This window comes from Heterodontus francisci, chromosome 27, assembly GCF_036365525.1.
Source record: "Heterodontus francisci isolate sHetFra1 chromosome 27, sHetFra1.hap1, whole genome shotgun sequence".
Lineage (NCBI taxonomy): Eukaryota > Metazoa > Chordata > Chondrichthyes > Heterodontiformes > Heterodontidae > Heterodontus > Heterodontus francisci.
The window spans coordinates 8010225-8037028 of record NC_090397.1 but is presented as its reverse complement, the minus strand read 5'-3'; the positions used below and the strand labels follow the sequence as shown (position 1 = coordinate 8037028).

The 26804-nt window shown below is 43.8% G+C and overlaps 1 protein-coding gene across 3 annotated transcripts in view; it reads right to left on the bottom strand.

Annotated features, from left to right (window-relative positions):
* The window catches only part of cdk17 (cyclin dependent kinase 17), a 324668-nt gene that overhangs the window by 178378 nt on the left and 119486 nt on the right, over positions 1-26804 (bottom strand). For 2 of the 3 annotated variants that reach the window (XM_068058765.1, XM_068058767.1), the window contains exon 2: positions 22215-22400. The gene's annotated coding sequence lies outside the window, so the exon portion shown is untranslated. The remainder of the gene's footprint in view (positions 1-22214; positions 22401-26804) is intronic. The other variant, XM_068058766.1, reaches the window with a different exon arrangement.

Below are 26804 nucleotides of genomic sequence, written 5' to 3'. Positions count from 1 at the left end.
GCTAATGAAACAAAAGGTAGGCAGGATAGTAAGTTGAGAAAAGGATATCAAGAGCCTGCAAAGGGATATGGATAGGTTAAATGAGTGGACCAAAAAATTGGCAGATGGCGTATAATGTGGGAAAATGTGAACATGTCCACTTTGGCAGGAAGAATAGAAAAGCAGAATATTATTTAAATGGAGAGAGATTGCAGAACTCGATGGTACAGCGGGATCTGGGTGTCCTGCTACAGGAATCACAATAAGTTAGGAGGCAGGTACAGCAAGTGGAATGTTGTCGTTTATTACAAGTGGAATGGAATATAAAAGTATGGAAGTTTTGCTACAATTGTTCAGGGCATTGATGAGACCACATCTGGAATACTGTGTACAATTTTAGTCTCCTTGTTTGAAAAAGGGTATAATTGCATTAGCAGTTCAGAGAAGGTTCACTCGACTGATTCCTGGGATGAAAGGGTTATCTTATGAGGAAAGGTTGGACAGGTTGGGCTGTATCCATTGGAGTTTAGAAGAATCAGAGGTGCTCTTACTGAAACATATAGGATTCTGAGGGGACTTGACAGGATTATTAGAATTAGAACATTACAGCGCAGTACAGGCCCTTCGGCCCTCGATGTTGCGCCGACCTGTGAAACCATCTGACCTACACTATTCCATTTTCATCCATATGTCTATCCAATGACCACTTAAATGCCCTTAAAGTTGGCGAGTCTACTACTGTTGCAGGCAGGGCGTTCCACGCCCCTACTACTTTTTGAGTAAAGAAACTACCTCTAACATCTGTCCTATATCTATCACCCCTCAACTTAAAGCTATGTCCCCTCGTGTTTGCCATCACCATCCGAGGAAAAAGACTCTCACTATCCACCCTATCTAACCCTCTGATTATCTTATATGTCTCTATTAAGTCACCTCTCCTCCTCCTTCTCTCCAACGAAAACAACCTCAAGTCCCTCAGCCTTTCCTCGTAAGACCTTCCCTCCATACCAGGCAACATCCTAGTAAATCTCCTCTGCACCCTTTCCAAAGCTTCCACATCCTTCCTATAATGCGGTGACCAGAACTGCACGCAATACTCCAGGTGCGGTCTCACCAGAGTTTTGTACAGCTGCAGCATGACCTCGTGGCTCCGAAACTCGATCCCCCTACTAATAAAAGCTAACACACCATATGCCTTCTTAACAGCCCTATTAACCTGGGTAGCAACTTTCAGGGATTTATGGACCTGGACACCAAGATCTTTCTGTTCATCTACACTACCAAGAATCTTCCCATTAGCCCAGTACTCTGCATTGCTGTTACTCCTTCCAAAGTGAATCACCTCACACTTTTCCGCATTAAACTCCATTTGCCATCTCTCAGCCCAGCTCTGCAGCCTATCTATGTCCCTCTGTACCCTACAACATCCTTCGGCACTATCCACAACTCCACCGACCTTCGTGTCATCCGCAAATTTACTAACCCACCCTTCTACACCCTCTTCCAGGTCATTTATAAAAATGACAAACAGCAGTGGCCCCAAAACAGATCCTTGCAGTACACCACTAGTAACTAAACTCCAGGATGAACATTTGCCATCAACCACCACCCTCTGTCTTCTTTCAGCTAGCCAATTTCTGATCCAAAGCTCTAAATCACCTTCAACCCCATACTTCCGTATTTTCTGCAATAGCCTACCGTGGGGAACCTTATCAAACGCCTTACTGAAATCCATATACACCACATCCACTGCTTTACCCTCATCCACCTGTTTGGTCACCTTCTCGAAAAACTCAATAAGGTTTGTGAGGCACGACCTACCCTTCACAAAACCGTGCTGACTATCGCTAATGAACTTATTCTTTTCAAGATGATTATAAATCCTGTCTCTTATAACCTTTTCCAACATTTTACCCACAACCGAAGTAAGGCTCACAGGTCTATAATTACCAGGGCTGTCTCTACTCCCCTCCTTGAACAAGGGGACAACATTTGCTATCCTCCAGTCTTCCGGCACTATTCCTGTCGACAATGACGACATAAAGATCAAGGACAAAGGCTCTGCAATCTCCTCCCTGGCTTCCCAGATAATCCTGGGATAAATCCCATCTGGCCCAGGGGACTTATCTATTTTCACACTTTCCAAAATTGCTAACACCTCCTCCTTGTGAACCTCAATCCCATCTAGCCTAGTAGTCTGAATCTCAGTATTCTCCTCGACAACATTTTCTTTCTCTACTGTAAATACTGACGAAAAATATTCATTTAACGCTTCCCCTATCTCCTCTGATTCCACACACAACTTCCCACTACTATCCTTGATTGGCCCTAATCTAACTCTAGTCATTCTTTTATTCCTGATATACCTATAGAAAGCCTTAGGGTTTAGCCTTAGGATGAATGCTGAATGGATGTTCCCCCTTATGGGAGAGACTAGAACTAGGGGACACAGTTTAAAAATAAGGGGTCTCCCAGTTCAGACAGAGATAAAGAAAATTTTTTTCTCTGAGGGTTGTTAGTCTGTGGAATTCTCTTCTTCAGACAGCAGTGGAGGCAGGGTCATTGAATACTTTTAAGGCTGAGTTAGACAGCTGCTTGATTGCCAAGGGAGTCAATTGTTATAGCAGGTAGACAGAAAAGTAGAGTTGAGGCCACAATCATTTCAGCCATGAACTTATCAAATGGCACAGCAGGCTCGAGGGGCTGCATGGCCTACTCTGGCTCCCAATCTGTATGTTCGTGTGTTCATAAAAAGCAACACTAATACAATCTGACCAATTACTGGTACCATCATTCTATTCTTAATCATCAGCAAAGTGATGGAAGGTGTCGTCGTTAGTGCTAGCAAGTGGCACTTACTCCCAAATAACCTGCTCACTGATGCTCAATTTGGGTTTTGCCAGGACCACACTGCTCTAGACTTCATTACAGCTTTGGTCCAAACATGGACAAAAGAGCTGAATTCCAGAGGTGAGATGAGAATGACTGCCTCTGACATCAAGGCAGCATCTGAACAAGTGTGGCATGAAGCAGCTCTAATAAAACTGAAGTCAATGGGAATCAGGGGGAAAACTCTCCACTGGTTACAGCCATACCTAGCACAAAGGAAGATGGTTGCAGCTGTTGGAGGCCAATCATCTCAGCTCCAGGACATCACTTCAGGAGTTCTTCAGGGCAGCGACCTGGGCCTAACCATCTTTAGCTGCTTCAGCAATGACCTTCTCTCCAACATAAGAAGTGCAGATGCTTGCTGATGATTGCACAGTGTTCAGTTCCATTCGCAACTCCTCCAATAATGAGGCAGCTGTGCTCATATGCAGCAAGACCTAGACAACATTCAGGCTTGGACTTATAAGTGGCAAGCAACATTCGTGCCATACCATATAACCATATCCAATAAAAGAGAAACTAACCCCCCATCTCCCCTTGACATTCATTACCATTGCTGAATCTCCCACCAACATCCTGGGGGTTACCGTTGACCAGAAACTTAACTGGACCATCCATATAAATACTGTGGCTACAACAGCAAGTCAGGCTAGGAATCCCGTGGGAAGTAACTCACCTCCTGACTCCCCAATGCCTGTTCACCATCTACAAAGGCACAAATCAGGAGTGCGACGGAATACAGAAGAAGCTCCACACTATCCAAGACAAAAGGAGCCCACTTGATTGGTACCCTATCCACCACCTTTAACATTCACTCTCTCCACCACTGCCACACCTGTGGTTGTAGCCTGTACCAACTATAAGATGCACGGCAGCAACTGGCCAAGGCTTCAACAGCATCTTTGAAGCCCACAATCTCTACAACCTAGAAGAACAAGTGGAGCAGGTGCCTGCATGATCCCCTCCAGATCACACACCATCCTGACTTAGAAATATATTGCTCACTGTTCCTTCATTGCTGTTGAGTCAAAATCCTTGAACTCCCTACCCAAATGCACTGTGGGAGTACCTTCACCACATGGACTACAACGGTTCAAGGCAGTAGCTCACTGCCACTTTAAGGGCAATTAAGGATGGGGAATAAATGCTGGACCTGCGAGCAACGCCCACATCACATGAACAAATAAAATAAAAGTGCGAGAGTGTACATACACACATTGTGATTGGATGAAATAAGAATTTGTTATATTACTAGCCAATCATCCAAATGACTGCAACAAATCAAAAACAGTTCATTTCAGTTGCTGACACTTATGGGTAAAAGAACAGCAGGAAAGTGATTAGATCTTTCAAATCAATTTGTGAACTGGGTTTCAGCCTCCAACTTGATTTTCCAATTAGCTGAAAATGCACTGTTACATTATTAAATGTAATTCAGGAGTATCATTCTCATTTATATAATGCAACAGATTAAAAAAAAACTTATTCTTACTCCTACAGTTACCCATATAGTGCTGCAAATCTCCAAAATATATTTTGTCCCCCCAGCGGCCAGTTCAATTTTAGAAGTCTGGCGTTTAATTTGTCATATTTGGCCAATGCGTTAACAATTTGGTTGGGGCATTTTTTTGAGCCACCAATGTCCTGACTTTCCCAATTTGCAGCAGTCTACATCATTCATGGCAAGTCCCCTCCTTTTGCAATTTAACTCCATGACCAAGGTTGACAAGTTGATATCCATACTCCCTTCATTGGCCCCACCCAAGCCATTTTCCATGCTCCCTTCAGTGGTTTTGAACTGAAGTTCCACTCCCCTAACAACTTAATATATTTTATCGGAAACAGGCACACTAAATAGCATGGATATTCCTTTTAAAATTCCAATTATCCATTGGGAGACAGCAAAGGCAGCGAGACTGGTCTGCAACTTACAAGCCCTTCCCTAGTGGGAACTACAGAGTGGTCAGCCCTTATGTGTAGTCAGTTCTTCCACGTGCATCAAAGGCTTGAGATCTGATGTGCCTCTCCAGTTTATAAATGGTACTTTCTTTCTGGGCTCCTTTGCCTGTGATCAAAAGGAGGTTCATGAAATGTTGTCTCTTTCCTGAGGTCTGCCATAGCTATGCAGTTGATCACTGTGCTTGCCAAAACAAGAGTGCAGGAACATGCAAGTGATTCTTTAATGGCCCTACTTACCATCAGTGGAGGATTTATTCTGAGAGCATAAGGTTTGTTGTGCATGTTCTCATGATAAATACAAAAAGATGTGTATAAAGATAAAAGCATCCCATGCAAGCATGCATCATTTGAAGACAAATTCTTTGTGCAAGTCATGGGAGTCATTCAAAAAGGAAATAGTGTGTGTTCAGGGCCAACATGTTCCCCTAAAGGTGAAGGGTAGGACCAGCAGGTCCAGGAAACCCTGGATGTCAAGGGATATAGAGGAATGGATAAGGAAAAAAAAAAGGAGGCTTATGGCAGATTCAGAGAGCTAAAAACAGCGGAGGCCCTAGAGGAGTATAGAAAGTGTAGGAGGGTTCTTAAAAAAGTAATTAGGAGAGCAAAGAGGGGGCAGGTAAAAACACTGGCAAGGAGGATTAAGGAAAATCCCAAGGCATTTTTTAAGTATATTAAGGGCAAGAGGATAACCAAAGAAAGATTAGGGCCCTAAAATAAAAGCACAGTGGCGCTGTGGTTAGCACCGCAGCCTCACAGCTCCAGGGACCTGGGTTCAATTCTGGGTACTGTCTGTGTGGAGTTTGCAAGTTCTCCCTGTGTCTGCGTGGGTTTTCTCCGGGTGCTCCGGTTTCCTCCCACCGCCAAAGACTTGCAGGTGATAGGTAAATTGGCTGTTATAAATTGCCCCTAGTGTAGGTAGGTGGTAGGGCATATGGGATTACTCTAGGGTTAGTATAAATGGGTGGTTGTTGGTCGGCACAGACTCGGTGGGCCGAAGGGCCTGTTTCAGTGCTGTATCTCTAACATAAAAAAAAAATTTTTTTAATAAAATACTGCGGATGCTGGAAATCTGAAATAAAAACAAGAAATGCTGGAAATACTCAGCAGGTCGGGCAGCATCTGTGGAAAGAGAAGCAGAGTTAATGTTTCGGGTCAGTGACCCTTCTTCGGAACTGGTTCCTAAGAAGGGTCACTGACCCGAAACGTTAACTCTGCTTCTCTTTCCACAGATGCTGCCGAAAGATTAGGGCCCAAAGTGGTAATGTGTGTGTGGAGCCGGAGGACATAGGTGAGGCTTTAAATGATTACTTTTCATTTGTGTTCACTATGGATAAGGACGATGTAGGTGTAGACATCAGGGAGGGGGATTGTGATATACTTGAACAAATTAGTTTTGAAAGGGAGGAGATAGGAGCAGTTTTAGCGGGCTTAAAAGTGGATAAATCCCCAGGCCCAAATGAAATGCAACCCAGGCTGTTATGTGAGGCAAGGGAGGAGATAGCAGGGGCTCTGACACAAATTTTCTAATCCTCTCTGGCCACAGGAGAGGTGCCAGAGGACTGGAGGGCAGCGAATGTGGTACCATTATTCAAGAAGGGCAGCAGGGATAAACCAGGTAATTACAGGCCAGTGAGTCTAACATCAGTGGTAGGGAAACTATTGGAAAAAATTCTGAGGGACAGGATTAATCTCCACTTGGAGAGGCAGGGATTAATCAGGGATAGTCAACATGGCTTCATCAGGGGGCGATAACGCCTAACAAACTTGATTAAATTTTTCGAGGAGGTGACTAGATGTGTAGATGAGGGTAAAGTAGTTGATGTAGTCTACATGGACTTCAGTAAGGCTTTTGATAAGGTCCTGCATGGGAGATTGGTTAAGAAGGCAAGAGCCCATGGGATTCAGGGCAATTTGGATCCAAAATTGGCTTCGTGGCAGGAGGCAAGTGTGATCGTCGAGGGTTGTTTTTGCGAGTGGAAGCCTGTGACCAGTGGTGTACTGCAGGGATCGGTGCTGGGACCCTTGCTGTTTGTGGCGTACATTATTGATTTAGACGTGAATATAGGAGGTATGATCAGTAAATTCGCAGATGACACGAAAATTGGTGGTGTCGTAAATAGTGAGGAGGAAAGCCTTAGATTACAGGATTATATAGATGGGCTGGTAAGATGGGCAGAGCAGTGGCAAATAGAATTTAATCCTGAGAAGAGTGAGGTGTTGCATTTTGAAAGGACTAAAAAGGCAAGGGAATACACAATGGGTGGTAGGACCCTAGGAAGTACAGGGGGTCAGAGGGACCTTGGTGTACTTGTCCATTGATCACTGAAGGCAGCAGCACAGGTAGATAAGGTGGTTAGGAAGGCATATGGGATACTTGCCTTCACTAGCTGAGGCATAGAATATAAGAGCAGGGAGGTTATGATGGAGCTGTATAAAACGCTAGTTAGGCCATAGCTGGAGTAGTGTACAGTTCTGGTTACCGTACTATAGGAAGGATGTGATTGCACTGGAGATGGTGCAGAGGAGATTCACCAGGATGTTGCCTGGGCTGGAGCATTTCAGCTATGAAGAGTGACTGGATAGGCTAGGGTTGTTTTCCTTAGAGCACAGAAGGCTGAGAGGGGACCTGATTGAGGTATACAAAATTATGAGCAGCATAGATAGGAAGAAACTTTTTCCCTTACAGGAGGTGTCAATAACCAGGGGGTATAGATTTAAGGTAAGGGGCAGAAGGTTTAGAGGGGATTTGAGGAAAAAAAAATTCACCCAGAGGGTGGTTGGAATCTGGAACACACTGCCTGAAGAGGTGGTAGAGGCAGGAACCCTCACAACATTTAAGTAGTATTTAGATAAGCACTTGAAACACCATAGCATACAAGGCTACGGGCCAGGTGCTGGAAAATGGGATTAGAATAGATAGGTGCTTGATGGCCGGCACAGATACGATGGGCCTGTTTCTGTGCTATATAACTCTATGAACACATAAGTAAGTGCAGGTCTCACTGATAGTGTCATAAAGGCACAGAAGGAGGCCATTCAGCCCAGAGTCAATGCCGGCTCTCTGCAGAGCAAACCAGTCAGTCCCATACCTCAACTCTATCCCTGTATCCCTGCAGGTTTATTTCCCTCAAGTGCCCATCCAATTTCCTTTTGAAATCATCAATTGTCTCCACTTCCACCCTAGTAAGCAGCAAATTCCAGATCATTAGCTCTTGCTGCGTAAAAAAGATCTTCCTCACAGCCCCCTCTTATTCAGAACTTTCTAAAGAACAAAGAACAGTACAGCGCAGGAACAGGCCATTCGGCCCTCCACTCCTGCGCCAATCTTGATGCCTGCCTAAACTAACACCTTCTGCACTTCCGGGGCCCATATCCCTCTATTCCCTTCCTATTCATGTATTTGTCAAGATGTCTCTTAAACGTCGCTATCGTATCTGCTTCCACCACCTCCCCTGGCAGCAAGTTCCAGGCACTGACCACCCTCTGTGTAAAAAACTTGCCTCGCACATCCCCTCTAAACTTTGCCTCTCGACCCTTAAACCTATGTCCCCTAGTAACTGACTCTTCCACCCTGGGAAAAAGCTTCTGACTATCCACTCTGTCCATGCCGCTCATAACTTTGTAAACCTCTATCATGAAGAAAAATGCTTTCTACAAATATCCTCAACAAAGCAGTAAACAATGTGGCCACAAGTGAATTTGGCTGAGGGAGAGTTGGTGCTCCTCAAAAATATATCCATTTTGAAACATACCCAATTTGCTGAGCCCAACCCCATGCCTATTTTAGCGGGTTAATCAGCTGAAATTATCGAATATTATGGGCAGCCTGCAGTAGGTCCGTAGTACATCAGGCACTCAGATCTCAGGCCTTGTGACATTTCAAAGACACCTTTCAACTTCATGCAAGTGGTAAAAATTCTGTAATGAGATGTTTATCAAAGTCTCTGATGCAAACATGGATACCTGAGGCGGATAAAAATGTGAATTTTCCAGAATCTAGTGAATGGACAGTCTAATTCCAAAAATGGAGTGTGATGATTGCATTCACAGAATCAGAAATTTACAGCACAGAAGGTGGCCATGTGGCCCATCGTGTCCGTGCTGGCTGAGAAGTAGCCATCTGGCACAATCAGACTTTCGAGCTCTTGTCCCGCATCCTTATGTGTTACAGCACTTCAACAGCATATCCAAGTACATTTAATGTCAACTTTTAGCCATTATAAATTCCTATAGCTACATTTATAATGGAAACTACCTGTGTAAACGTTTTACACTGTAATTGCACCCTTCTGCAAATTGTGGCGCTGTAATGCCACAATTTTGCATCTCCCAGTCAGCAGAGCAACAGCTACCTTTCAGCTCGGCGGGTTGGGGTCAAACTCAATTTACATGGTGGGCCACATTCAGTAGAAGTTATTTGGTCACACTGTCACAGGGTAAGATAAGGCAGAAAAGGAAAGCTTATGTCCGACACCGAGAACTCAAAACTACCGAAAGCCGAGAGGAGTACAGAAAGCGGAGGGATGAAATCAAGAATGAAATTAGGATAGCAAAGAGAGGGCATGAAAGAATATTGGCAAGCAAAATCAAGGTGAACCCAAAAATGTTTCATCAATACATTAGAAATAAGAGCATAACTAAGGAGAGTGCAGGGCCCATAAAAGACCAAAAAGGTAATCTATGTGTAGGGGCAGAATATGTTGGTATGGTTCTTAATGAATACTTTGCACCTGTCTTCACAAAAGAGGGGGACGATGCAGATATTGTAGTTAAGGAGCAGGAGTGTGAAGTATTGGATGTGATAAACATAGGGAGAGGGGAAGTATTAATGGGATTACCATCCTTGAAAGTTGATAAATCACCAGGGCCAGATGAAATGTATCCTAGGCTGTTAAATAAATGGAATGGAATTTAACGCAGACAAGTGCGAAGTGATGCATTTTGGGAAGTTAAACCAGGGCAGGATATATACAGTGAATGGCAGGGCCCTGGGGCGTGTTGTTGAGCAGAGACAACTTGGGGTGCAAGTACATAGTTCCCTGAAAGTGGCAACACAGGTAGACAGGGTGGTGAAGAAGGCGTATGGCATGCTTGCCTTCATCGGCCGAGGCATTGAGTACAAGAGTTGGGACGTCATGTTACAGTTGTACATGACGTTGGTTAGGCCGCATTTGGAGTACTGTGTGCAGTTCTGGTCGCCGCACTACAGGAAAGGTGTGATTAAGCTAGAAAGGGTGCAGAAAAGACTCAAGGATGTTGCCTGGTTTGGAGGGCTTGAGTTATAAAGAGAGATTGGATAGGCTGGGTCTGTTTTCCTTGGAGCGAAGGAGGCTGAGAGGGGACATGGTAGAGGTATATAAAATTATAAGAGACATAGATAGGGTAGATAGCCAGAGTCTATCCTATGGTTCCTATGGTAGGGGTGACTAAAACTAGAGGGCATAGATTTAAGGTGAGAGGGAGGAGGTTTAAAGGGGATCAAAGGAGTAAATTTTTCACACAAGGAATAGTGGGTATCTGGAATGAGCTGCCAGTGGAGGTGGTGGAGGCAGGAACAGCAGCAACATTTAAGAGGCATCTGGACAGGTACTTGAATGAGCAAGGCATAGAGGGATATGGAATTAATGCAGTAAGGTGGGATTAGTATAGATGGGCATTATGGTCGGCATGGACGTGGTGGGCCAAAGGGCCTGTTTCTATGCTGTACGACTCTATGACTCTAAAAGAAGCGAGAGAAGAAATAGCAGAAGGTCTGACCATCATTTTCCAGTCCTCACTGGATACAGGTGTGGTGCCAGAGAATTGGAGAACTCCTAACGTTGTACCTCTGTTTAAAAAGGGAGCAAAGGATAGACCGAATAACTAAAGGCCAGTCAGTCTAACCTCAGTAGTGGGCAAATTATTGGAATCAATTCTGAGAGATATGATAAACTGTCACTTAGAAAGGCACAGGTTAATCAAGGATAGTCAGCATAGATTTGTTAAGGGAAGATCTTGTTTGACCAACTTGATCGAATTGTTTGAAGAAGTAACAAGGAAGATAGATGAGGGTAGTGCAGCTGATAAAGGGGACAGAAGAGATTAACGAGGATGTTGCCAGGACTGGAAAAGGTGCAGCTATGAGGAACGATTGGATAGACTGGGGTTGTTCTCCTTGGAACAGAGAAGGCTGAGGGGAGATCTGATTGAAATGTACAAAATTTTGCTTGACTCGTCTGTGGGACAGCTGTCCCAATTTTGGTACAAGTGCTCTGAGGTTAGTAAGGAGGACTTGGCAAGGTTGACTGGGCCAGGTGTGCCTTTGTCATTTCTGGTGCCTAGGTCGATGCCTGGTGACACGTCCAGTTTTATTCTTCATCGACTTTTCTGTAGCGGTTTGATACAACTAACTGGTTTGCTAGGCCATCTCAGAGAGCAGTTAAGAGTAAACCACATTGCTGTGCGTCCTAAACAGCAGAAGCTAAGTGATCCCACAAACAACGGATAAGATCAAAGCTCCACAGTTCTGCCACATCCAATCATGAATGGTGGTGGACAATTAAATAACTTAAGAGGAGGAGGTTCCACAAACATTCCCATCCTCAATGATGGGGAGTCCAGCATGTCAGTGCAAAAGACAAGGCTGAAGCATTTGCAACCATCTTCAACCAGAAGTGCAGAGTGGAGTGGATGATCCATCTCAGCCTCCACCTGAGGTCGTCAGATGCCAATTCCATTCACTCACATGACATCAAGAAACGGTTGAAGGCACTGGATACAGCAAAGGCCTGACAACATCCCAACAATAATACTGAAGAATTGTACTCCAGAGCTAACCATGCCCCTGGCCAAGCTGTTCCAGTACAGCTACAACACAGGCATCTACCCGACAATGCGGAAACTTGTCCAGGTATTTCCTATGCACAAAAAGCAGAACAAATCCAATCCAGCCAATTAGCGACCTGTCACTCTACTCTCAATCATCAGCAAAGTAATGGAATGGGTCATCGACAGTGCTACCAAGCAATACTTACAAAGCAATAACCTGCTCACCAATGCTCAGTTTGGGTTCCGTCAGGGCCACTCAACTCCTAACCTCATTACAGCCTGGTCCAAACATGTACAAAAGAGCTGAATTCCAGAGATGAGGCGACAGCGACTGCCCTAGATGTCAAGGCAGCATTTGACCGAGTGTGGCATCAAGGAGCCCTAGCACAATTTAATTCAATGGAAATCAGAGGGAAAACTTTCCACTGTTTGGAGTATACCTCGCACAAAAGATGATTGTGGTTGTTGGAGGCCAATCATCTCAGCCCCAGCACATCGCTGCAGGAGTTCTCCAGGGCAATATCTTAGGCCCAACCATCAGCTGCTCCAATGACCTTTGCTCCTTCATAAAGTCAGAAATGGGATGTTCGCTGATAATTGCACAGTGTTCAGTACCATTCGCGATTCCTCGGATACTGTAGCAGTCTTTGTCCACATGCAGCAAGACCTGGACAACGTTCAGGCTTGGGCTGATAAGTAGCAAGTAACATTCGCACCCCACAAGTGCCAGGCAATGACCATCTCCAAGAGATGAACCTAACCATCTCCCTTGACATTCAACGGCATTATCATTGCTGAATCCCCCACCATCATCATCCTGGGCATTACTTTTTTTTATTCTTGCACAAGATGTGGGCATCACTTGCCAGGCCAGCATTTATTGCCCATCCCTAATGGCTCATAAGAAGGTGGTGGTGAGCTGCCTTCTTGAACTGCTGCGGTCTATCTGGTGTAGGTACACCCACAGTGCTGTTAGGAAGGGAGTTCCAGGATTTTGACCCAGCGACATGAACAAAAGCGATATAGTTCCAAGTCAGGATTATTTATGGCTTGGAGGGGTACTTACAGCTGGTGGTGTTCCCATGCACCTGCTGCCCTTGTCCTTCTAGATGGTAGAGGTCATGGGTTTGGAAAGTGCTACTGAAGGAGCCTTGGTGAGTTGCTGCAGTGCATCTTGTAGATGGTACACACTGCTGCCACTGTGCACTGGTGGTGGAGGGAGTGAATGTTGAAGGTGATGGATGGGGTACCAATCAAGCGGGGGGCTTTGTCCTGGATGGTGTTGAGCTTCTTGAATGTTATTAAAGCTGCATTCATCCAGGCAAGTGCAGAGTATTCCAACACACTCCTGACTTGTGCCTTGCGGATGGTGGACAGGCTTTGGGCAGTCAGGAGGTAAGCTACTCGTCCCAGCCTCTGTCCTGCTCTTGTAGCCACAGTACTTATAGGGCTGGTCCAGTTCAGTTTCTGGTCAATGGCAACCTCCAGGATGTTGATAGTGGGGATTCAGCAATGGTAATGCCATTGAATGTCAAGGGGAGATGGTTGGATTCTCTCTTGTTGGAGATGGTCATTCAGGCCATTGACCAGAAACTTAACTGGAGCTTCCTCCTCCTGTCAGTTGTTTAATTGTCCACCACCATTTACGACTGGATGTGGCAGGACTGCAAAGCTTAGATCTGACCTGTTGGTTGTGGGATCACTTAGCCCTGTCTATCGCATGCTGCTTCTTCTGTTTGGCATGTAAGTAGTCCTGCATTGTAGCTTCACCAGGCTGACAGCTCATTTGTAGGTATGCCTGGTGCTGCTCTTGGCATGCACTCCTGCACTCTTCATTGAACCAGGGTTCGTCCCCCGGCTTGAAGGCAATGGTAGAGTGAGGGATAGGCTGGGCCATGAGGTTACAGATTGTTGCTGCTGATGGCCCAAAGCGCCTCATGGATGCCCTGTTTTGAGTTGCTAGATCTGTTTGGAATCTATCCCATTTAGCACGGTGGTAGTGCCACATAACATGATGTTGGGTTTCCTCAATGTGAAGACAGGATTTCATCTCCACAAGGACTGTGGGGTGGTCACTCCGACCAATACAGTTATGGACAGATGCATCTACGACAGGCAGATTGGTGAGGATTAAGTCAAGTAGGTTTTTATGTCTTGTTGGTTCCCTCACCACCTGCTGCAGACCCAGTCGAGCAGCTATGTCCATTAGGACTCGGCCACTCGATCAGTAGTGGTTCTATGGAGTCACTTTTAGTGATGGAAATTGAAGTCCCCCACCCAGAGTACATTCTGTGCCCTTGCCACCCTCAGTGCTTCTTCCAACTGGCGTTCAACAAGGGGATGCACTGATTCATCAGCTCAGGGTAGGGCAGTTGGTGATAATCAGCAGATTTCCTTGCCCATGTTTGACCTGATGCCATGAGACTTCATGGGGTCCAGAGTCAATTTGAGGACTTCCAGGGAAACTCCCTTCCTACTGTATACCACTGTGCTGCCATCTCTAGTGAGTATGTCTTGCCGGTGGGACAGGACATACCCAGGGATAGTGATGGTGGTGTCTGGGACATTGTTTGTAAGGTAGTGATTCTGTGAGTATGACATGTCAGGCTGTTGCTCGAATAGTCTGTGGGACAGCACTCCCAATTTTGGCACAAGCCCCCAAATGTTAGTAAGGAGGACTTTGCAGGGTTGATAGGGCTGGGTTTGCCGTTGTCATTTCCAGTGCCTAGGTCGATGCCGGGTGGTCCGGCCAGTTTCAATCCTTTTCTTCGCCTTCATAGCAGTTTGATACAACTGAATGGTGTGCTAGGCCATTTCAGAGGACATTTAAGAGTCAACCACATTGCTGTTAAAACCTTGGAACCATTCTGGTAAAACTCCTCCACACCCTCTCAAGGGCCCTCATATCCTACCTCAATATGTCCTGCTACCTTCAAAGAACTATATGAACCCCCAGGTCCCTCCGTCCCTGCACACTCTTTAGAATTGTGCTATTAAGTATATATGTTGCCTCTCCCAATCCTTTCTGCCAAAATGCATCATCTCACATTTAAATTCCATTTGCCACTTCTCCACCCGTTCTGCTTGCCTATCTATGTCTTGTGGCAGTCGATTGGTACCATGCTCACTGTTCGCCATATCGCCAAGTATGTTATCATTGGCACATTTTGACATTTTAATTTGTTTTCCAATATCCAAGTCATTCACATATATACCCAAAAAATGCAGTGGTCCTAGCTCTGACCCTTGGAGAACACCACTGTCTACCATCCTCCAGTCTGAAAAACAGGCATTTAACACAACTAAGTTTTCTATCCTTAAGCCAATTCTTTTTTTATTCAAGCTGACATTGTCTCTCCTATTTTGTTAGCCAGCCTTTTATGTGGTGTTTTGTTAAACGCTTTCTTAAAATCTATATAGACAACATCCACTGTGCTTCTTTTATCAAACTTCTCTGCTACTTCATCAAAAGATTCAAGTAGATTAGTCAAACACGATCTTCCTTTTACAAATCAGTGCTGGTTCTCTATAATTAACTCAAATCTCTCCAAGTACCTGTTGATTTTTTTCGCCTGATTATCGTTCCCAAAACCTTACCCACCACTTCTGTTAAACTGACCAGCCTACAATTACTAGGATTGCCCTTACACCCTTTGAACAAGGGTGTCACAATTGCCACTATTGGGAGATTATATCAAGCCCTTCCATTATGTCCATCCCCACTTCCCTTAGTAACCTGGGATGCAAGCCATCCAGACCAGGTGACTTATCCACTCTCAGCATAGCCAGCCTTTACAGTACATCCTGTCTATCAATTTTCCTACAGTCACAGAGCTATACAGCATAGAAACAGGCCCTTCGGCCAGCCATCAAGCCTATCTATTCTAATCCCATTTTCCAGCACTTGTGTGTTATGGCGTTTCAAGTGCTCATCTAAATACTTCTCAAATGTTGCAAGGGTTCCTACCTCTACCCACCCCTTCAGGCAGTGTGTTCCAGATTCCAACCACCCTCTGGGTGAAATTTTTTTCCTCAAATCCCTTCTAAATTTCCTGCCCCTTACCTTAAATCGATGCCCCCTGGTTATTGACACTTCTGCTAAGGGAAAAGTTTCTTCCTCTCTCTCCCCTATCTATGCCACTCATAATTTTGTATACCTCTATCAGGTCCCCCTTAAGCCTTCTCTGCTCTCAGGAAAACAACCCTAGCCAATTCTAGCCTCAGCAGAATATAGGGAGTTAGGAAGCAAGTTGAAAAGTAGGACCTCAAAAGGCAGTGATCTCAGGAGTACTACCAGTGCCACGTGCTAGTTAGAGTAGAAATAGCAAGTTATATTGGATGAATACGTGGCTGAGAGATGGTGTGAAGAAGAGGGTTTTAGATTCCTGGGACATTGGGACCGATTCTGGGGGAGGTGGGACCAGTACAAACTGGACGGGTTACACCTGGGCAGGACCAGGACTGATGTCCTAGGGGGAGTATTTGCTAGAGTGGTTGGGGAGGGTTTAAACAAAAATGGCAGGGGAATGGGAACCTTTGCAAGGAGTCAGAGGAGGGGAGGGGGATCAAGGACAAGAACAAAAGACAGTGAGGGGAATAAGAAAAGTGATAGGCAGAGCAATCAAGAGCCAGAATCAAACAGGGCCACAGTGAAAAATAGTGGGAAGTGGACAGGTAATGTTAAAAAGGCAAGCCTTAAGGCTTCATGCAGTCGCAATAAAGTAGATGAATTAATTGCGCAAATAGATGTAAATGAGTATGATATAGTCAGGATTGCAGAGACATGGCTGCAGGGTGACCAGGGATGGGAAATGAACATCCAGGGGTATTCAGTATTTAGGAATGACAGACAAAACGTCAAAGGTGGTGGAGTTGCATAGCTGGTTAAAGAGGAAATTAACGCAATAGTGAGGAAGGATGTTAGCTCTGACGATGTGGAATCTGTATGGGTAGAGCTGAGAAACACTAAGGGGCAAAAAACGTTAGTGGGGGTTGTATATAGACCCTCAAACTGTAGTGGTGATGTTGGGAATGGCATTAAACAGGAAATTAGAGACGCATGCAATAAAGGAACATCTGTAATTATGGGTGATTTTAATCGGCATATAGATTGGGCAAATCAAATTAGTCACAATACCATAGAGGAGGAATTCATGGACTGTATACGGGATGGTTTTCTGGACCAATACGTTGAGGAACCAACTAGAGAACAGGCGATCCTAGACTGGGTATTGTGTAATGAGAGGAATAATTGACAATCTAGTTGTGCGAGACCCCTTGGGGATGAGTGACCATAATATGATAGAATTCTTCATCAAGATGGAGAGTGACGTAGTTGATTCTGAGACTAGGGTCCCGAATCTTAATAAAGGAAACTACAAAGGTATGAGGAGCGAGTTGGCGATGATGGATTAGGAAACGTTACTTAAAGGGATGACGATGGAAAGGCAATGGCAAACATTCAAAGAGCAAATGGATGAACTGCAACAATTGTTTATTCCGGTCTGATGCAAAAGGAAAACGGGAAAGGTAGCCAAACCATGGTTTACAAGGGAAATTAGAGATAGCATTAGATCCAAGGAAGCGGCATACAAACTCGCCAGAAAAAACAACAGACCTGAGGATTGGGAGCAGTTTAGAATTCAGCAAAGGAGGACCAAGGGATTGATTAAGGGGGGAAAATACAGTACGAGTGCAAGCTTGTGGGGAACATAAAAACTGACTGTAAAAGTTTCTATAGGTACGTGAAGAGAAAAAGACTGGTGAAGACAAATGTAGGTCCCTTACAGTCAGAAACAGGGGAATGAATTTATTATGGGGAACAAAGAAATGGCTGACCAACTAAATGCATACTTTGGTTCTGTCTTCACAAAGGAAGACACAATATCATACCAGAAATGTTGGGGAACACAAAGTTTAGTAAGAGGGAGGAACTGAAGGAAATCAGTATTAGTAGAGAAATGGTGTTGGGGAAATTGATGGAATTGAAGGCCAATAAATCCCCAGAGCCTGATAATCTACATCCCAGAGTACTTAAGGAGGTGGCCCTAGAAAGAGTGGTTATCTTCCAAGATTCTATAGACTCTGGAACAGTTCCTACAGATTGGAGGGTAGCTAATGTAACCCCACTACTTATAAAGGGAGGTAGAGAGAAAACAGGGAATTATAGACCAGTCAGCCTGACGTCGGTAGTGGGGAAAATTCTAGAGTCCATTATCAAAGATTTTATAGCAGAGCACTTGGAGAACAGTGGTAGAATTGGACAGAGTCAGCATGGATTTACAAAAGGGAAATCATGCTTGACAAATCTACGAGAATTCTTCGAGAATGTAACTCGTAGAGTTGATGAGGGGCAGCCAGTGGATGTGGTTTATTTGGACTTTCAGAAGGCTTTCGACAAAGTACCCAAATAAGAGGTTGGCATGTAAAATTAAAGCATGGGATTGGGGGTAGTGTATTGCGATGGACAGTAAATTGGTTGGCAGACAGGAAACAAAGAGTAGGAATAAACGGGTCTTTTCCGAATGGCAAGCAGTGACTAGTGGGATATCGCAGGGATTGGTGCTAGGACCCCAGCTATTCACAATATATATTAATGATTTAGATGAGGGAACTAAATGGAATATCTCCAAATCTGCAGATGACACAGATGGGAAGGTGAGTTGTGAGGAGGATGCAGAGAGGCTTCAGGGTGATTTGGACAAGTTCAGTGAGTGGGCATATGCATGGCAGATGCAGTATAATGTGGATAAATGTGAGGTTATCCATTTTGGTAGCAAAAACAGGAAGGCAGATTATCTGAACGACTATAAACTGAGAGAGGGGAATATGCAACGAGACCTGGGTGTTCTCGTACACCAGTTGCTGAAGGTAAGCATGCAGGTGTAACAGGCAGTAAAAAGGGCAAATGGTATGTTGGCCTTCATAGCAAGAGGATTCGAGTACAGAAGCAGGGATGTCTTGCTGCAATTACACAGGGCCTTGGTGAAGCCACACCTGGAATATTGTGTGCAGTTTTGGTCTCCTTATCTGAGGAAGGATGTTCTTGCTATAGAGGGAGTGCAGCGAAGGTTTACCAGACTGATTCCTGGGATGGCGGTACTGACGTATGAGGAGAGACTGAGTCGGTTAGGATTATATTCGCTGGAGTTCAGAAGAGTGAGGGGGGAAATCTCATAGAAACCTATAAAATTCTAACAAGACTTGACAGGGTAGATGCAGGAAGGGTGTTCCTGATGGAGGGAGAGTCCAGAACCAGGGGTCATAGTCTAAGGATATGGGGTAAGCCTTTCAGGACTAAGATGAGCAGAAATTTCTTCACATCGAGTGGTGAGCCTGTGGAATTCGCTACCACAGAAAGCAATTGAGGCCAAATCATTGCATGTTTTCAAGAAGGAGTTAGATATAGCTCTTGGGACGAAAGGGATCCAAGGATATGGGGGGGAAAGCAGGAACAGGTTACTGAGTTGGATGATCAGCCATGATCATAACGAATGGCAGAGCAGGCTTGAAGGGCCAAATGGCCTACTCCAGCTCCTATTTTCTAGGTTTCTATGTTTATGTTTCTATGTTTCTATCCAGTCTCTCTTCATAGCTGAAATGCTCCACCCCAGACAACACCCTGGTAAATCTCATCTGCACCCTCTCCAGTGCAATCACATCCTTCCTATAGTGTGGCAACCTCATCCATTACCTTTACCATCTCTACTCCTACCGATATTTTGTCAGCATTGTCTTCCTTAATAAACACAGATACAAAGTACTCATTAAGTATTCTAGCCTTGCCCTGCACCTCTTTGTCCCGAGTAGGCCCACCCCAACTCTTACTAGCCACTAACTAGTTACATGCCAGATGATGATTTTTGGGTTCCCTTTTATGTTAACTGGCATTCTATCCTCACATTCTCTCTTTGCCAGTCTGATTTTCCTCTTCACTTCACCTCTCAAATTATTATATTTGGCCTGGCTCTCACTTGAAGAATTCACCCGACATGCAAAATGCACCCCCTTCTTTTGTTTCCTCATATTCTCTTACCTCCGTCATCCTCCAAGGATCACGGACTTTCCCTCTTGTTGGAATGTACTTCACCTGTCCCTGAGACATCTCTTCCTTAAAGATTACCTATCATTCCATTTCCAATTTCAGTCCTTAATATCCTCCCCAACCTGGAGGCGAATTTGAGTGCAAACACTCCACTTGCTCTTGCCAGATAGCCCCGACTTTCATATCTGAGCTTGGCATGTCTACTTATTTAACCTGTCCCTCAGAAAATTTCCAATAGTTTTCCCACCACTGAAGTTAGGCTGATTGGTCAGTAATTACTAAGTCTATCCCTTTCTCCCTTTTTAAACAATTGTACAACTTTAGCTGTTCTCCAGTACTCTGGCATTGTGTGAGACAGTGACACAAAATAAATTGTCTGCCTTTAACCCCTTTTAAGTCTTAATGGTAGCCCTCTGTCCCTCTTGCCCAAAACCTTAAATCAGTGTCTCCTAGCTTTAGATTAGGTACACAAAGAAAAGCTATCATAATCTTGTACACCTCTATTCAATCTTCCCTCAACCTCCTTTGCTCCAAGAAATATAACCACAGATTCTCCAACCGAGCCTTGTAGCCAAATTCCCTCATCTCTGGAACCATTCTGGTAAAACTCCTCTGCACCCTCTCAAGGATCCTCATATCCTACCTAACTTATCCAGTCTCAGCACAGCCAGAGTATGACCTGTAGGGCTCCCTTACTAAAAGGGGAGATGTCTTTCCTTCCTGCTGTTTATTGACAGAACCATTGCATTTCTCAGCATGATACACAGACAAGAAAAAGGAGAACTCAAGAATTTTTAGACAAGAGGTGCTACTTTAAGGAGCTGCACATGCTTCCGCCATAGAAATTTGCTCCCCCAGGCTTTGTACTCCCTGCATCAGATACAGAGAACACGATGTAAATGAGGGAATGGAGTAAAATCTGCAGAAGCTCCTCGCATGATCTCTGGAGAAATGTAAGCGCTGTTGATGCACCTGGGGTGGAATTTCGTCTGAGTAATATTTAGAGCCGGTGGAAGTAAAAGGAACTTGTCCAAAAGAAAATGTGATGTTTTCAATGCAACATTTTGAGTCTACAAGGCCATAATAGATAGAAAGAGGGTATGGCACTTTTGAAGATGCAAATTTAGGCCCTACAGAGACACAAAGGACTAGATTCTTCTTCTAGGTTCCCTTTATAAAATGGAAGTACAAGAACCTATAAACTTGGCTTAAATATGAATCCCAATATGCATACATTAGTTGCCAATGAAGGCAATGCCTCTTTCCATCTGGGAGATAGTTAGCCTCTGCCAAGTGCCTCGCTGCAAAGGATAAAAATGGTCAGGAAGTTAAGGGGAGAATGAACCTGGACATTACTGCACATGGATCGAGCGTCATGGGAGAGGCCTTTTGTTTTCCAAGGAGTCTCTCTGCCCATGCTGATTGGCCCGTTCCAAGATCCCCAATGCAAGGATGTATCAAGTCTATCTCAATCACCACCAGTGAGGAATTAACAAGGACCATTCAAAATGCGCCCCAAGAACTTCTCCAGGACAGACACCATTGAGCTTGCCTCATGAATCAGATGAAATAGGGGCAGCACCTACATCATCTTGAATCTGCATTTTTTTTTTGGGTTACCATGGTCACAAACAACTGGCAGGAACAATAAGCTATTCTTATCCAGCAAGATCTGAAATAATTGTAGATCTACTGTTCCACTGTCTGTACAGAAAGAACAAACTTGCATTTATACTGTGCCTATCACAACATCGGGGCATCCAAGTGCTTCATAGTTATTGAAGTGTTTTGAAATGTGGTCACTATCGTATTGTGGTAAAACATAGCAACCAATTTGGTTTCCACAAAGTCGCACAAAAAGCATCAAGATAAATGATAGCATTTCTGTGCTTTCAGAGATATGAATGAGACACGAGACCGCCCCTGCTCCTGTTCAAAAAGTGTCATCAGATCCTTTAAATCTGAGAGAGCACGTCAACCAAAGGTCAGCACCTCCAACAGTGCAGTCCTGCCTTATTACTGCATTGAAGTCTCAACACAGATTATGTGCTCAACACTCTGGAATGGGGCTTGAACCCAAGATCTTCAGTTTCAGGAGTGTGTGTGTTCCACCAATTAACCAAAGCTAGCCCGCTATAGGGGGTACACTAATGTAAATTTGATAAAACCAAATAAGGCCATTTTACCAACAATTGCATGCCCTCTCTTGTGACGTCTCCAGAAAAATGATTACTAAGCGGCCTGAGTATTGAAAGATCAGAGAGCCTAGCATTGCTTAAAAGACATATAAATTGGATGCTTTGGGAAATTTGATGCCTGTCTGCTCAATCCTCTGACCTGGAAACATGAACTGCAAGTTGCACTAAGGAATTTCAGATGAGTTATTTTCACAAATAGGGACTGACTGCTCCCAATAATACTTTCCTCAAAAAGACTAGACTCCTTTTGCAGCCAAATATTTTTCTTCTTCAATTAGTGATAAATAAAAATATTGAGACTTTAAACAAAGCTAATGTTCACAACAAAAATTACTCACATATTTTAGTCACAGTTTCCAGTCCTTACTTTTGGTCATTCTTTTATGCTTTCATTCTTCAGTTTCAGGATTCTAAAGTTCAATGTTCGTTTTCACAATCTACTTTTCAAATCTTCGAGTGAATTACTGAAATAGTGACACACGGAAGCCAATAGTTGCTCTATTCTTCTTGTAGATAAGCACGTGCTGTAATAAGAATGGAATAGTTATAGTAAATAGTCTGTATGTTGGCTTGCTGTACAAAGCAAACCAAACACACTAATAATAGTATGTTAAGAGTAATTGGTGCGGTTAAAAGAAATTCTCATGATTATAGTTTTACTATTCACTAAATTGTTAAGAAAAAAATACCAATTTCAATTGTTGAGCTCACAAAGCCAGCATCTGAGCTGATGTGCCGATACCTGAACTTCTCACACCTGCTGTCATTTGCGGTTGATACTTATATGAATAATGGTCGTTTGAAACCACCACCTACGGAATTATGAACACCATAAAGGAGTTAATGAATCCAAGAAATAAATAAAGGAAAGAAATTAGCAAAGGAAAAAAATGGTTAATAAGTATTAGCAGGAAATTATTCTGAAAAGATACAACACAGTTAAATTTCAAAACGAGCAACATTCAACCCCAGTATTCTATATCTGTAAGCATTTGACAAGGTAAAACATCAGGCACTTTATCACTTCCCCATCACCTGAAACAACAGCCACTGAAACAAAGGCCTTAGGCCTTCTTGTGGGAAGTTTCCCAGTAAAGCTGAAGCACAAATGAGTCAGAAGTCCTAAATAGGACACTGCATAATCATTATCCAAGGGAGTCCCATTTACTGAAATTATAATGTCCTTTACTTTTGGACACTTCAATGAATCTTTAAAATATCAAAAATGTTGACACAATTGCCTAGATTTTCCAATTGTGATGCCAGCAATAACTCATTCATTTTAAGTGGGTTACCATCAATGTACCAATCAGAAGTCTAGGCCACTGAATCTGTGAATTTGCTGGCAGAAATTACTCATGTGATACATTCGTGTTATGGAGAAACTACAATAGATGTACTTTTTGTAATTTAAAAACACAGTACAACAGAATAAACAGCTTATCTGAAGATGTTTAATAGTGCGTGAAGCACTGTTAGATGTTACAGTACCAGGATACAATAAGTGTAGAACAGCAACACAGCAATTAAAGCAAATTGAAGTAGTTACGAAAGCATGTGCACTACTTAAAACAGGTTTAAATAAAAGGTACTTGCTAAATATTATAGTCTTATTGGCACAGAGCAGTATGACCAGAAGAAAAAGACGTTTAACACCTTAATGTCTTGCAAACATCTCAAAGTGCTCTGTACACTCAATCACCTTTGAAATACAGTGGCTATAGTAAACAAACATACCTGTAACTTCCAAGGCAACCATGAGATGAATGAACATGTTAACCTATTTTGATACTGGTTGAGACAGGAAAACTGTTAAGGGAAACCAGAAGAACATCCTGCTCTTTTATAGATATTGGCATCAGATCATTAAAATTAACAAGAACTTTAGTATCTTTGCCTCAGTTATGTTACAAACTCCTCCGTTCAATACTTTCCAATCAGACGTCCAACCAGGCCACAATAGTGTCCCAAAATGATATTCTGTGAGAATGTGACTGGTCCTCCTTAACCTCTCTGCTGCCCTTGATGCAGTTACCACTTCATCCTTGTGCGTTTCTTTCACTTTCAAGACACAATTGTCTCATGGTTCCCCTCCTACTGGTCACCTTTAGGTATTGCATCACCTCTAATGATGACTTCTTGTGTGACTATATGGTAACTTCTGATGTACCTTAGAACTTCATCCTTGGGCCCCTCCTTTTCATCTTGCCCCAGTATCATCTGGCAGCACAGCAGCTTCCACAAACATCGCTCAGCCCTACCTCTTTGAATCCTTTTTGATAGCGACAGCTGTGTGAGCCATAACTTCCGTCAGTAAAACTAAAGCTTATCCCAACATCTGCATGTCACTGCCCTCACTTCTCACCAATCTCCCTGACTGCCACCTCACCCTATGTCTAGAGATTTGTAACCCCATCATACCACTGTCCTCAAGCTTAGCTTCCATCCTCACATCCAATCTAACAGTTGCCAAAATAAAAGCAAAATACTGCAGATGCTGGAAATCTGAAATAAAAACAGAAAGTGCTGGAAATACTCAGCAGGTCAGGCAGCATCTGTGGAGCGAGCAGCAGAGTTAACAGTTCGGGTCTGTGACCTTTCATCAAAACAGGCAAAAGACTTTACTTCGTTTAATTTGAATATAATATGATTGACAGTTGGGTTTCCAAAGACAGCTTTCACATACTGCACAAAGATGAAAATGCACAAACATTTGCACCAATTCCCAAGAATTTTAGTACTTTTATACCTTGATATTTTCCGTAGTTTCTGTAAATAATTCAACTTTTAGAATTAATGTTTCACTTCTCTAAGTCAACCATCTATTTCCTCAGGTTAATTTGCTTCTGAAAAATGGATATCTCCATATGTTAGAACATAGGAGCATCACATAAGAATACAAGAAATAGATGCAGGAGTAGACCGTACAGCCCCTTGTGCCTCCTCCACCTCCACTTTCCTGCCCGCTCCCCAAAGAAATGAACAAGGAGCAGGAGTTGGCCATTCGCCCCCTCGATCCTGCTCCGGCATTCTATAAGATCATGGCTGGTCTGTTGGTGGAGTCAACTCCACTTTCCTGCCTACGCCCGATACTCTTTGACTCCCTTGTTTGTCAAGAACCTGTCTACCTCTGCCTTAAAAACATTCAATGACCCTACCTCCATCACTTTCCAGGGAAGAGAGATCCACAGTCTCACCACCCTCAGAGAAAGAATTTCTCCTCCTCTCCGTCTTAAATGGGAGACCCCCATATTTTTAAACTGTGTCCCCTAGTTCTAATCTCTCCCACAAGGGGAAACAGCCTTTCAACATCCACCCTGTGAAGTCCCCTCAGGATCTTATATGTTTCAGTAAGATCACCTCTCATCCTACTAAACTCCAATGAATACAAACCCAACCTGTCCAACCTTTACTCATAAGATAACCCATCTCATCCCAGGAATAAGTCGAGTGAACCTTCTCTGAACTGCTTCCAATATCCTTTCTGAAGTAAGGAGACCAAAACTGTACATAATACTCTAAATGTGGTCTCACCAATGCCCTGTACAACAGTACCAAAACATTTCTACTTTTATGTTCTATTCCATTCCCTTTGCAATAAATGACAACATTGCACTTGCCTTCTTAATCACTTGCTGTACATGCATACTAACTTTTTGTATTTCATGTACTAGGACACCTCGATCCCTCTGCATCTCAGAGTTCTGCAATCTCACTCTCTTTAAATAATATGCTGCTTTTCTATTTTTCTGGCCAAAATGGACAAGTTCACACTTTCCCACATTATGCTCCATCTGCCAAATCTTTGCCCATTCACTTAACCTATCCAAATGTCTTTGCAGACTCCTTATGTCCTCTTCACAACTTACTCTCCTATCTATATTTGTGTCATCAGCAAATTTAGCAACCATACATTCTGCCCCTTCAGCCAAGTCATTGATATAGATTGTAAATAGTGGAGGTCCCAGCACTGATCCCTGTGGCACTCCACTAGTTACAAATGGCCAACCTGAAAACGACCCATTCATGCCTACTCTCGGTTTTCTGTTAGCTAACCAATCCTCTATCCATGCTAATATGATACCTCCTATACCATGGGCTCTTATTTTGTTTAATAACCTTTGATGTGGTACCACACTTTTTGGGATTTTCTTCTCCCTGCTGCTTTCACATGCGTTCAAATCCTCTGAAGAAGGAATTTTCCTCCACACAAGATCAGGGGGCAGGTTGTTCAACCTTGCCCGTCTAAGAGCGAAGTCCAAAGTACGGAAAGTCCTCATCAGAGAACTCCTCTTTGCTGACGATGCTGCTTTAACATCTCACACTGAAGAATGCCTGCAGAGTCTCATCGACAGGTTTGCGTCTGCCTGCAATGAATTTGGCCTAACCATCAGCCTCAAGAAAACGAACATCATGGGGCAGGATGTCAGAAATGCTCCATCCATCAATATTGGCGACCACGCTCTGGAAGTGGTTCAAGAGTTCACCTACCTAGGCTCAACTATCACCAGTAACCTGTCTCTAGATGCAGAAATCAACAAGCGCATGGGTAAGGCTTCCACTGCTATGTCCAGACTGGCTAAGAGAGTGTGGGAAAATGGCGCACTGACACGGAACACAAAAGTCTGAGTGTATCAGGCCTGTGTCCTCAGTACCTTGCTCTACGGCAGCGAGGCCTGGACAACGTATGCCAGCCAAGAGCGACGTCTCAATTCATTCCATCTTCGCTGCCTTCGGAGAATACTTGGCATCAGGTGGCAGGACTATATCTCCAACACAGAAGTCCTTGAAGCGGCCAACACCCCCAGCTTATACACACTACTGAGTCAGCGGCGCTTGAGATGGCTTGGCCATGTGAGCCGCATGGAAGATGGCAGGATCCCCAAAGACACATTGTACAGCGAGCTCGCCACTGGTATCAGACCCAC